This window comes from Balaenoptera borealis (assembly GCF_965194805.1).
Source record: "Balaenoptera borealis genome assembly, chromosome: 13".
In the NCBI taxonomy this organism is placed as follows: domain Eukaryota; kingdom Metazoa; phylum Chordata; class Mammalia; order Artiodactyla; family Balaenopteridae; genus Balaenoptera; species Balaenoptera borealis.
The window spans coordinates 50,146,204-50,159,271 of NC_138870.1; the positions used below are offsets into that span (position 1 = coordinate 50,146,204).

The 13,068-nt window shown below is 35.5% G+C and overlaps 1 long non-coding RNA gene across 1 annotated transcript in view; it reads right to left on the reverse strand.

The window, feature by feature from the left end:
- The window catches only part of LOC309609610, a 705,176-nt gene that overhangs the window by 497,010 nt on the left and 195,098 nt on the right, over positions 1 to 13,068 (reverse strand). The gene's annotated exons all lie outside the window — the stretch shown is intronic.

The following is a 13,068-nucleotide window of genomic DNA, read 5'->3' on the forward strand; positions in this document are numbered from 1 at the left end:
ATGTTTACATTGTACTGTAGTCTATTAAGTGTACAACAGCATTGTCTAAAAAAAGTACACGACTTAATTTAAAAATACTTTATTGCTAAAAATTACTAACCATCATCTGAACCTTTAGTGAGTTGTGATCTTTCTGTTGGTGGAGGGTCTTACCTCAATGTTGATGGTTGCTGACTGATCAGGTCAACTGAATGTTGGGGCGGCTGTGGCAGCTTCCTATAATAAGATAAGAATGAAGTTTGCCACATCAATTGACTCTTCCTTTCACCAATGATTTCTCTGTAGCATGCCGTGTTGTTTGACAGCATTTTTACCCACAGTAGAACTTCCTTCGAAATTGGGAGTCAATCCCCTCAAACCCTGCCAGTGCTTTATCAACTAATTTTATGTAATACTCTACAATCTTCATAGCCTCTTCACCAGGAGTAGATTCCATCTCAAGAAACCACTTTCTTTGTTCATCTGTAACAAGCAACTTCTCATCCATTCAAGTTTTATCATGAGATTGCAGCAATTCAGTCACATCCTCAGGTGCCACTTCTAATTCTAGTTCTCTTGCTATTTCCACCACATCTGCAGTTACTTCCTCCACTGAAGCCTTGAACCCCTCCAAGTCATCCGTGAAGGCTGAAATCACCTTCTTTCAAATTTCTGTTAATGTTGATATTTTGACCTCTTCCCATGAGTCACAAATATCCTTAATGGCATCTAGAATGGTGACTCCTTTCCAGAAGGTTTTCAATTGACTTTGCCCAGATTCATTACAGGAATCACTATCTATGGTACTTATAGCCTTATGAAATGTATTTCTAAAATAATAAGACTTGAAAGTTGAAATGACTCCTTTATTCATGAACAGGTGTTGTGTTAGCAAGCATGAAAACAATATGAATCTCATTGTACATCTCTATCAAAGCCCTTGGGCAACCAGGTTCATTGTCAATGGGCAGTAGTCATTGAAAGAAGGAGTAGGACTCAACAGTGAGCTTAAAATATTCAATAAACCATGTTGTAAACAGATGTGCTGTCATTCTTATATTGGAAGAAGATGCCATCCTGGACTTTCATAGCTAGAGAGAAGTCAACACCTAGCTTCAAAGCTTCAAAGAGCAGGCTGACTCTCTTGTTAGGGTCTAATGCAGCTGGTGATGTTAAGTTGAAGCCAATGCTATTTACCATTCTGCAAATCCTACAGCCTTTAAATAATACATGACACCCCAAAATAATTACAATAGTAACATCAAAATTCATTGATCACAGATCACCATACCAAATATAATAATAATGAAAAAATTTGAAATATTGTAAAAATTACCAAATGTGACACACAGACATGAAGTAAGCAAATGATGTTGGAAAAACGGCACAAATAGACTTCAATTTGTGAAAAATACAACATCCACAAAGTGCAATAAAGTGAAGTGTAATAAAATGAGTTATGCCTATACTGACCTCTGCTAGGAGCAGAGAAAATTTCTCAAAGGCAGTGGACCCAGAGGCTAAGAGCAAATGCTAAGATAAGACAAGTCTTTGTTTTTAACTCAGCTTTGTCACTTGCTAACGTTGTGACTCTTGGCAATTTACTATAACCTTACTAAACTTTAGTTTCCTCATTTACACATAGGATAGTCACAACTGTCTCATGGACTATTACAGGACCAAATGAAATATTATATTTAAAGTACTTTAATCGGGGTCTGACACATGGTAAATATTCAATAAATATATATATGCATATAAATATATTTAAAGTTAGATTTATGAATGAGAGTAAAAACTGCATTATTCACCCAAATAAATTGCTTAGGCATTAGGCATTAGTCTGGTTCTTACCTTGTGTTTCACAAGTGTAATGGTACAAGGGGAAAGTAAAGTGAAATCTGAAAAAGCTCAAATCCTAAACTGACATTTTACAATTGCATATGGTATGATTTATTAATCCTACTAATCCTTAAATAGCCTCACATGGCACAAAAAATATAATGTCTACATCATTTAGAATTAATCAACTGTCACTTGTTATTTTTGTATAAGGTTCCCTATGAGAATACAGAACTTGCCTAGTGATGGCTGTAGAGTCAGCCTCACAGTGGTCTATTTAGATGGCAACAATTTCATGACTACAATGTTATTCTGTGTGGTGAAAAACAATTTATTGAAAATGAAGAAAAATGGAAATGATTCCTGTAAAGAAATTAAATTAATGTTAATACTAGAACACAGATGTTTTGTGTGCCATACCTATGCAACCATGTCATTAAACTCAACTCTCTAATTAACTGACATCTGTTTCTTGTTCAATTTTGAAATGATTCATTGAGACCATTTGCAGAAACAAGTACACTTGTAAAGGAAAAAAAATGTTCCTGACCTTTTCTCCCCTACTATTTTTTTCCACTTTATTATTGGTTTTTTTTTTTAATTGACTGGCTGACTGACTTAATGATTCAGAATTAAGACATATCTGACACTCCAAAGCCCCTCTATTTTATGTCTTAGCTTCAGATCCTGTAAAACAAAAGATTCTATAATAAAATCAGAAATACTAAATAATATTAAGCCATGAAAAACAGGTTGCTGAAACTTGGGCAAGATAGTCTAATTAATTTTTGAAGAAAAGCAGGAGAGCTAATTTTATACTAGCCCCGAAGCTCAGCTTCTATCGAAAATATTAATATTTTAATTTAATTAAACAAATATTGTTGTACATATATGTATTAGAAAGATAGCTATATTGCAGTAAACCAGAAGAAAAATAAGGGCTTTGAATAAGAGAATTTATTGCAACTCTAATTCTGAAACTAACTTTGTAACTTTGGTAGTTAGCCTCTCTGAATTCCATTTTGCCTACACGTAAGTGGTCATAATACTAAGAACAACATCAAGGGGTACAACGAAGAGTGACATACAGGCTGTTTATATCTGCCACTGTGGTGTATTATTCACAACAGACGCTTAATAAGTCATAATTTAAAACATTATTACTTTCATTAGTATCTACCTAGCACTTTAGAATATGCTTCCTACATGTTGGCAATTTCCCACATTAGTCATCCATCTTGCTATGATAAAACCCTGGAAATTTGAATTGTTAGCCTCTCTTGTATCTAAGTTCTGGATGCCAGGCAGGAGCTCAGCTGAGCTGCAGAGAGCTGTGCTGCCAGATGTAGAAATAGTTGACTAAAGCAACAAGCCAAAAATAAAAGTTAACAGTCAAGCCTTTGATCTCTTACTGCAATAATATAATCAAAGTCTAAACCAGAGAAAGCACCAACTTCCCTCCCTCCCCTCCTTCCATTTTCCTGCAAGAATGGCACACAGGTCAATGACCAGGTGGACAGCACAGATATAGGGGATGTCCCGCTGTTGAGAGCGCCCCAAACAAAAGGCTCCTGCAGTTGCATGAAGCTAGTGGGGGAGAAGGGAGGGCGAGGAGAAAGAGCTAGGAGTGGAGAAGTACTGAGTTCTGACTCAGAGTGAAGAAAACTGTCTTCAGGTTTCCCGTCCCCCCTTTCCTCCAATAAGGAGATTTCAGAAGAGGTGCCTGAGGCAGGCCTCTGCTAAGTACTCAGATAAAGTGGGCTCTGAACGAAGGTGTCTGGACCAAGAATGCAGATATGAATATGAGCAAGGCCAGCCAGGGGTGCCTGAGTCCTTGACTGCAACTCCCTTCAGAGACTGCAGTTTGCTGCTTATCCACCAAGTCAGGTGTGGAAAGGGAAGCTTTCCCCTGTGAGGTCTGCCAGGTAAAGCCTTTGTAATTGCCCGTGGTTGGGCCTGAAAAATCACACACAGAATTCTGGCCTGGGGCTGGACTCTTCACTAGGATCCTTCAATCAGGTAAATTCAAAGGATGCTTAGATATAGACTTGATCAAAGTGAAGAGGTGGTCTCATTTGGGTTGGGGTAGGGGGCAGTATTTTTCCTTTCAAGTACAGTTAAAAAAGCAGCTAGCTGAATTGATGTAGTAGAGGTGAAGCTTCTTGCATTCGAACCTGATCATCCTCACTGCTGAGTGATGAAAGCAGTGCTGCCACTAGAGCCTCCTGTTGTGTGGTTGGTTATTCTCGGCTGCTTCACTTCAGAGCTTGATTCCCTGAACTACCTGACTATATAGTACCATGTATAGTTTGGATGATCTCAGTACCAAAGAAAAGTATATGTTAAATCTAGAATAAGGTCTTATGTGCAGTCATCAGCAGAGGTATATATGTAGAATTTTATGATTCTGAATAGCTCTTTATAGTGTCATTTGGTGAGATTTATTTACTTTACTTTTTTTACATTAAAAATTCTTTGTTTATAAGTTTATGCATAAGGATACACTTTATATATATATATGTGTGTGTGTATATATATATATATATATATATACACACACACACATATTGTGTTCAGGTTTTAGTATAGTACCAATAAATAAGCCCATAAATATTTTAAATTAGTGATGACACAGCAAAGATATGAATGTACCTCCATTTGCATGAAGCCATCATAAAGAAGCTGATCTCAGAGTTAAGGACAGAATAACTTTATATTGCAAATTCAGTAAACTCAGGAAATGGGTAATTTTTAAATTAGTAACTTTTTATCATGATTTAGGTTCTTGTATGAATATTAACATTATTTCATTTGGATATATTATATATTTAAAGGTAAGTAAAAATAATTTTTAAAAAATGTTTGTCTTTTCCCAAAGAGCACAAGTTAAAATATATTGACATAATGTCAACAGGATATTCAATTTGCTGCACTCTTGCTGGAAAAACAAACAAACAAACACATGTGATGATGTAGACTGAATTTGGATTAAAGTATCCAGTGTAATGGAAGTTTTAGTCTTGTTTTTTAATGTGCATGTTTAGGAAACTTGGTAGAAACACTCTCTCTGATCCTGTAGTGAAATCTTTCGGTGAAAGGGACACAAATCCTTACCTGGTTTGCTATCTGAGCAGGATGGAACACTCCCCAAATTGAATGATTTTATTGAGATCACTTCGCCGTGACATCAAAGTATATTTTCCCAACATATGGGAATATACACTTAAATATTAATTTTTCTTTACTTTTTAAAAAGATTTTTATTTATTTCCTCCTCTTAAAATGGAAATCGGTCTGAAATCAAATGCTACTGTAATAAGACAAGTCCTCTCATGAGGGGCCAGTAGGAGGTGTTGAGGGAAGAGGAATCTTTCAGTATCATTCTTCTCAGAGCTTCATATTATGGTGTTTATGATGTTTTATGACATTACATGGAGTTATCACCTCTTCTTTCTTTCCAACTTCCCAATCATGGCCCTTTGAACTATTTCAACACCAAAAGCTTCATTGTATAGCCATGATCATTACTTATACGAAAATTTGTAGCAAGAATGGGGAAAAAAAGCAAGAGGAAAGATAAAACACAGCTCCTTTCCTAAATCTGGATCAAACCCAGGATAAGGAGAATTCCCTAGAGGAACTTCATCAGATTAAAATTTCCTGGAGAATCGGCTCTGCTAAAATATAGCATGGGTTCATGGATTTAACCCAAGTAATTGTAACTAGGTTAACTTATTTTACACATTATATCCTTTATCCCTGTTCTCCAAAAATACATAATCCAGTCACTCTCTAAGGAGTTACATAGCTTGCTAGCAGAGACTTTGAAGGAAAACATTGAGCTTCTTAATTAAAATCTGAAATTGAATTCTATAATATCTTAAGTGTTTAGGTGGTCTCAAGTTTAACACAGGTAAGAGATTTCTTTGGTATACATAGACAAGTTTGTCATAAATTTTACCTGCCGTACCTTGATTCCACAAGATATGCTGCTCAGTAAAACTGACATGTTCTGTTCTTTGTTGCTTTTGTATTCATTTGATTAGTTATGTTAAGCACATTTCTGATTCTATCCTTGCATCATTTTACAAAGTAGGGCAAGGAACATTTCCTTCAGTTTTCCTTCTGTCAAATAGTATCAGAATTTGAAAGCAAAGAATTAAAAGTTTAAAATGGAACTGGAAGCAAAGAAAAACAGTCCTCTGTAAACTTTAATTCCTACTAAGCTGTTTCTTTCCTTTGCTAGCTCATAAAGGTGTTTAAAAAAAAGGATTATGAACATATTTTGTAAATCATAAAACTCTACATACTTAAATAAAGCATTATTAACTACACGTCAAGGCCAACAATTAATAGTTTATCCTCTTGCCTTCTGCCACTCCTACTACTTCATTTACAATTTCTAAAAATCCAGAGTATGATATTTATTCTGTAATTTAGTAAAACACCTTAATGTCTGCAAATATCATTAAGAATAATTCCAGAATATTTTTGGACAGAAATTATGCTATATGTTTAATATAAATAAGGCTTTCTATTTTTGTTATTTCATGATGATTTTCCAAGTTCATTTAGCTTTTTCAATATAAGAAAATATGTTTTAACTCCACCACTAATTGGACTGATACTTTTATATTTCTGCCCTTTGCTATCTTGTATATATCTTTTAGACATATGTAGATATTAATGTGCTAACATTTCCTAACTTTTTAGCCAATGCAAACTTTTATATTAACTTCTCTTCTCTACCTTTCCACATGTTTCTTAAGGAGTTTTTGCTTCTTTCCCTCTACTCCAATTCACTAATCAAACACTTGAAATAGTTTCAACGCAAAAATTTGTTATGACTTTATAAAATAATTTTACATTTTATTTATGTTTAACTTTATGTTTCAGATGTTTTCTGTAACATCTTGATAAAAAATGTTTTACTCATATGAGGCAGTTACATTTTATTCAAAAGTCTGCCTTGCAGAAGTCTTTGCATAATTTAAATCTTATGCAATTCAAAACAGATCATGACAAAAAATGGCGAATATCTCTGTCTATTGGTATACAGAATAATGTCATGTAGCATCAACATAAACATAGCTTATAATCATTCCTTATTCCTCTGCTTTGGAATTATGCTAACTTTAAAGACTTTTACATTTTTGGATTCTCATTATTTCAGTCTTTGTTGATGAAGTGAGATATATTAACATATATGTTTTTCAAATTTATAAAATATAACATTCTCAAGATAATATCCAAATATGTAAAATGATAAACAAGTGAAATGAAATTATATTTGACTATAAGGACAAAGCATTCCTTTTAAAACTAAAATAATGTCTTTAATTTTCAAACCATGAGTTTAGTTTTATGTCACATAAAACTATCTCACAAATTTCTTTTCTTCCTTTACATGATGGTCATGATGGAATACCTAGTAACAGACCAGCTCTTCTGCTGCAAATAACTATAAAAGTCACAGAAATATTAGGAAACAAGTTGTGATAGGCAGAATAATGGTTCCATAAAGATATCCAGACCCTAAGCCCCAGAAGCTGTAAATATGTAACCTTACATGACAAGAAGGGGATTTGCAGATGTGAATAGATCAAGATGTGCACCTTGAGTAAGAATATTATCCTTTTGGATTATCTGGTGGGCCCAATCTAATTATATGAATCCTTAAATGTGGAGAACTTTCTAAGCTGGGTTAGAGAGATGAGACAGAAGGAGAAGGAAGAGAGATGTGACGCAAGAAAGACACAACCTATTGTTGATTCTTGGAGGGTGAAGGAGAGGAGCTATGAACCAAGAGATGCTGGCAACCTCTAGGAATGCTGGAAAAGGCAAGGTAATGGATTGTCCCCCTAGACCTCGACAAAGAAACACAGGCCTGCTGATTTGTGGATGTTAGTCCAGTGAGACGCATGTCAGACTTCTGACCTGGAGAACTGTACAATAATACATTTGTACTGCTTAAGCCACTAAGAAAGTAACAATTTGTTACAGTAGCAGTAGAATGCTAATACAGAATTTGATACCTGGGAGAAGAGTGCTGCTGTAACAAACACCTAAAAATGCAAACTGGCTTTGGCATTAGGCAGTGGGCAGAGGCTGGGAAAATGTTGTGGAACATGATAGAAAAAGCTTAGATGGCCTTGAACAGACCGTTGGTAGAAATGTGGACATTAATGACAGCTAGTGAGGATTCAAAAGAAAGTGAGGAGCATTACAGAGAAAACATAAATCGTTCTAGAGGAAGGCTAAATAATCATGAAATGACAGTCAGTTTCATGGACATTAAAGCATTTCTGGTGAAATCTCAGAAGGAAGTAAGGAATATGTTATTGGAACCTGGAGGAAAGAGGATACTTGTTAGATAGTGGCAGAAAACTTAGTGGAATTGTGTCCTGCAAGATTTTTAAGCAATGAATTAATGCTAGTTAGCTGAGATTTCCAAGCAAAGGGTTAAAGGCGGGTCATGTTTTCTTTCTTGCTGCTTATAGTAAAGTTCACGATGACAGAAATAAAGTGAGGGTAAAACTATTAAAATGCAACCAGGACTTGGTGATTTAGGAATTTCTCAGCCCACCCAGATGCAGAAGATGCTAAAGTTAAAAGACGTCCTATCAGAAAAGAAAAAGAATACTCTTAAGAAAAAGCCAAGGCTTTGTTCAACTTTTCCGTAATGATTTTGAAAAATCAAAAAGTCAGAGTATTTATTCACACAAATGGCTCTTTGAAGAGATTAATGGTGTGACTCATAGGTCCTCTCAGTCATCTCAGAAGAAACCAAAAATAGAGAGGGAATTATCTAGGAAAGTTCAGTGGATGAGTCCCTTATCTAATCAAGTGAATCCCCATGATGTACATGGGAGATCCAGAAAGTTCTTGAGAATTGTATATCATCAGAAATACTACCACCTTGCACCAAAAGGAAAGAAACATTAGTGAGTGAAAAAAGTTGCCAGATTCTCCAAAATTCTACAGGCAGGTAACAGCCTAATAAAGCTACTCAGCTGCAAGTGGAAAAGGAAGGACATCTTAGAGAGCAGAGACATGAACATAGAGAGCAGAGTTTCAAACCCAGAGAAGAGAATTTCAAGCCCATAGAGGGTTATTCCAAATTTTGAAACGTAATGGAATTTGCCTGGTAGATTTTTAAGTCAACTGTGAACTTTTTCTGCTTTTTCTTTAATTGTCTCCCTTTTTGAACCAGCATGTCTATAACTGTTATCACGGTCCTGGTCCCATCATTGTATTTGGGACAGAAAACTTATTTCTTTAGTTTCACAGTCCAACGGATGGAGAGGAATTGTGCCCCAGAATGGATCGCACCCAAAGTCTCACCCATTTCTAATTTGGATGTTACAGACAATGAGAATTAGGACTTTTGAGTTCCTTAGATTTAGTTGTGATTTGGAAATTTGAGTTGATGCTGTAGTGGGTGAGACTTTTTGGGACCTTGGGAGGAAGTAAATGTATTTTACACGTGAATGGACATATATATTTTTGAGGTCCAGAATAATGAGCCTAAAGATGTCCATGCCCTAATTACCAGGACCTGCGAATGTTACTGATATCTAAAACTTGGCAGTTGTAATTATAAAGATACAGATACAGGTGATTAAAGTTACCTTGAGACGGAAGATTATCCTGGATTATCAGAGTGGGCCTGATCTAATTACATGAGTTCGTAAATGTGGAGAAACTTTCTCCAATGGGTCAACATGATGAGGTAGAAGAAAAAAGAAGAGAGACATGAGGTGACAAGGAGCTGACCTGCACTTGCTGGATTTGAAGATGAAGAAAGGGAGCTGTGAGTCAAGGATTTTGTGCAGCCTCTAGAAGCTGGAAAAGATAAGAAATACTACAGTTTCAAGAAGAAACACAGCCATGTCATCATCTTGATTTTAGCCCAGTGATTCCTGTACTGGACTTCCCATCTATAGAATTGTAAGATGATATTTGCATAGTTTGATCCATTACTACACAGTTCTTTTCAGCCACTGGACAATAGGCATTGCATGACTAATTTCTGAGAGAAGGGAAACACAAAAAGTATGGCCCGTAATCGTCCAGGTTTTCTGTTTAAAGGCAGTTTATGAAGTACATACAGTCCATGGAAGTAGAATTCAAGCAAGCATCCAAACTAAAAGCACAGGAAGAAAGATGGTTAAAAAAATAAACAAAGCCTCAGTGACCTATGGACAATATTATGTGGTCAAACAATTAATTTAAGTTTTAGGAGAAGAGAAATTGAAAAAGAAATATATTTAAATAATTAATGGCTGAAATTTTTTCATATTTGTGGAAAATTTTCAATTCAAAGATCCGAAAGGCTCATTGTCCCCAAGTCTTAATTACATTAAAAAATGCATGGGATATTGTAGTTACATTGCTTGAAAAAAAAAGTAGAGATAAAAGCTTAAATACAGCCAGAGAATTAAAATAAACGTACAATATACAGAGAATCAACAATTAGCATGATCATTTATTTATTAGAAATAGAGCAAACTAGAACAAAGCAAAAGCCTTCTTTAAAGTACTGAAAGAAAGAGAAACTGTCAACCTAGAATTATCTGTACAGCACAGACATAATGAAAGGAAAAGAGAGATATTTTCAGATAAAAACAAAAGCTGAGAGAACTTTTCACCAATAGAACTCTATAAGACATATTAAAGAAATTTAAATCAAAGGAAAATGAAGTTAAATAGAGTTACACAAAACAATGAACTGTATCACAAATGGAAAATATATCAATACATATAAAACACATTTTTCTTCTGTCTTAATTTTTTTAACTTCATTTCTTAAGTCAAAAATATAAATTGTGGCTTTTTATAAGATATGTAGAAGTACAACGTGAGACAAAATTAGCTCAAAATATGGGACCAGGGTAAGTGAAAGAATACTATTGTTAGGTTCTTCCATTACAAATGAATGCATAATTCTTAGTACACTGTTGTAAGTTAAGAATTCATATTATAAGTCCTAGACTACCACTAAATAATATAACAAACATGCATAACTAAAAACCAAGAGGAAATAAAATAGAATATTTAAAAAAAAACAAAACCTCAGTTAATGTGAAATAAAAAGGGAAAAAACATATCAAATCAACCAATCAAATAAATTCCAGATGGGCTAAATAGAAAACAAATAGCAATTTGTTTTCTTTAAACCTAATTATATCAATGAGGTACAATTCTTTGTGATAAAGACCAGGTGTATAAGGATACCCTAAGGCACAAAGAAGTTTTTTCTAATCACCTAACAGTCAAGAAACAAAAATAAAAGGAAAAGCAAAACCATTTAGAGCAAAATGATGATAAAATTTGTTCATCATATCTCTCACATCAGCCTGGAGATTGCTGTCACTTTCATGAAAATGTCATACTTTATCCCTTGGCGTTTAGTCTGTGTAAAGGTAAATGTGCCTTTCTATAAGGTGGATTCCTGAAGGTTAACTTCTAGGCACCAAATCCAGAATGCTGAATAAATAAACAAGAGGAACTTTGTAGAACTATGGTTTTAGCTCCTTCCTGTTATTCTGCAGCTTGTAAAATTTATTAATAGCAAGAGTTATAAATATCTGGGTATAAAAATAACTACTTGGGCTATATTATACAAATAGGCTAAACTCCACCACCAGGATGAGTTTTCAGACTCTGTAAGACCCACCTCACATAAGCTGCTAACACTGGATGTGACGGTGGTATATTAAAGTGGATAAACAAATTCAGGGCATTGTATGAGGGAAAAAGCAAATACCTGCCTACAACCTCTGGGATCATCTTTTGCATTTTCCTTTGGTAGTAGTTGACGTTTCTTATTGCACTGATATGAACTTTAGCACAGATTTAATGCCTAATCACCATTTTAAAACACATTGAAACTAAGGAGGACCCCGCCCATATAACATGCAGTGACTGGAACATAAAAATTAATGTTGGACGTCACACTTTGTCTTAGAAAGTTGGCTCAAGTTATGACCTGCTTATTCATGTCCACTCCTGTATCTTCTTTTCTCAGCTCTGGGACCCTGATTCCCTATCCTTCCTAGCTTGTCATATGCTCATTTGGCCTAGTTCATTTTGGAAACCTACCTGGACTATACTTTCTAGCTTTCCTCTGTGTTTTTATCTCTACATGATGCCTCATTTTTGTTTTCTCTGGTGCTCCATTTTATGAGATAGCTGCAGTCATCTTTAGCCCCATGGAACTCTTCTGTCAGGGCTGATTGGTACTTCCCACCAAGAGATGAATAATGACAACAGAACAAGAAACCTAAGGGTGAAGTGAAGTGGGAAGATAATTCCAGGATTGAAAAAGAACACAGTCCAGTAGGGATGAAGCGAGTAGATAAATAGGTAAACAGAAAGAGCTGAGTAGGAGCTTGGACAAGGCTAGAGGACTGGATAGAACTTATCTCTGCGTAGTTGAGAACAAAGGTATGTCTGGGTTAGAACTAGTCAAAGCTCCAAAGAGTTTCTGATTATATCAGCACCTTCCCAGAATAATTAGGACAAATAATTCGGGTAGGATAATACGTTGGGAGGAGGCAGGGTAGAAAATCAACTTTACCTTTAAGTTTCCCTATTTTATTATTTTGGTTTCAAACACCAGAGAAAAGTCGTAGACATGGAAAAACTATCCTGGCAGGAAACTGGGAGGATAGAAATCAGTCTCCAACAAATTAGCAAGAGATTTTTTTCCCCCTGTCTATGAAGAAAGAGAGAGAAAAAAAGAGCAGAGACAGACTGAGACATTTGGGAGTCCTGAGAGTTACTGGTTCTTGTAGCCTGCTGCCCAGTGATGGTACAATGGAAGTGGAAAGACCCAAGTGATGATTATAAGATATGGCAGGCCAGATGGGATTCCCATGTCCTATATTTGGCATGTAGGTAGTGATATAGTCATGTCCAAGTCCCATGGACTACATAGAAGCTTCACTAGAATCACTGGAATTGAAGGAGCATGGAGAAATAGAATAATGGACATTTAAATAGCAGCCTGTGTGAAAGGCAAACCAAGCACCAGATGCCTTCAGCTGCTGAACTCCCTCCCAAGCATCTGAATAGGATTAAACTTTGGGACTGGGCAACACAATGGAAACTAGACCATGGATATCAAGTGAAGTCAAATGCCCTGTCATCCTGGCAGGTTGGTATTGGGGTGGGGTGGGGGTGTCAAGAAAGAAATGGAATTGTTTTAATGAAAATGGAAAAATTGACTATGTTCGGCACCTT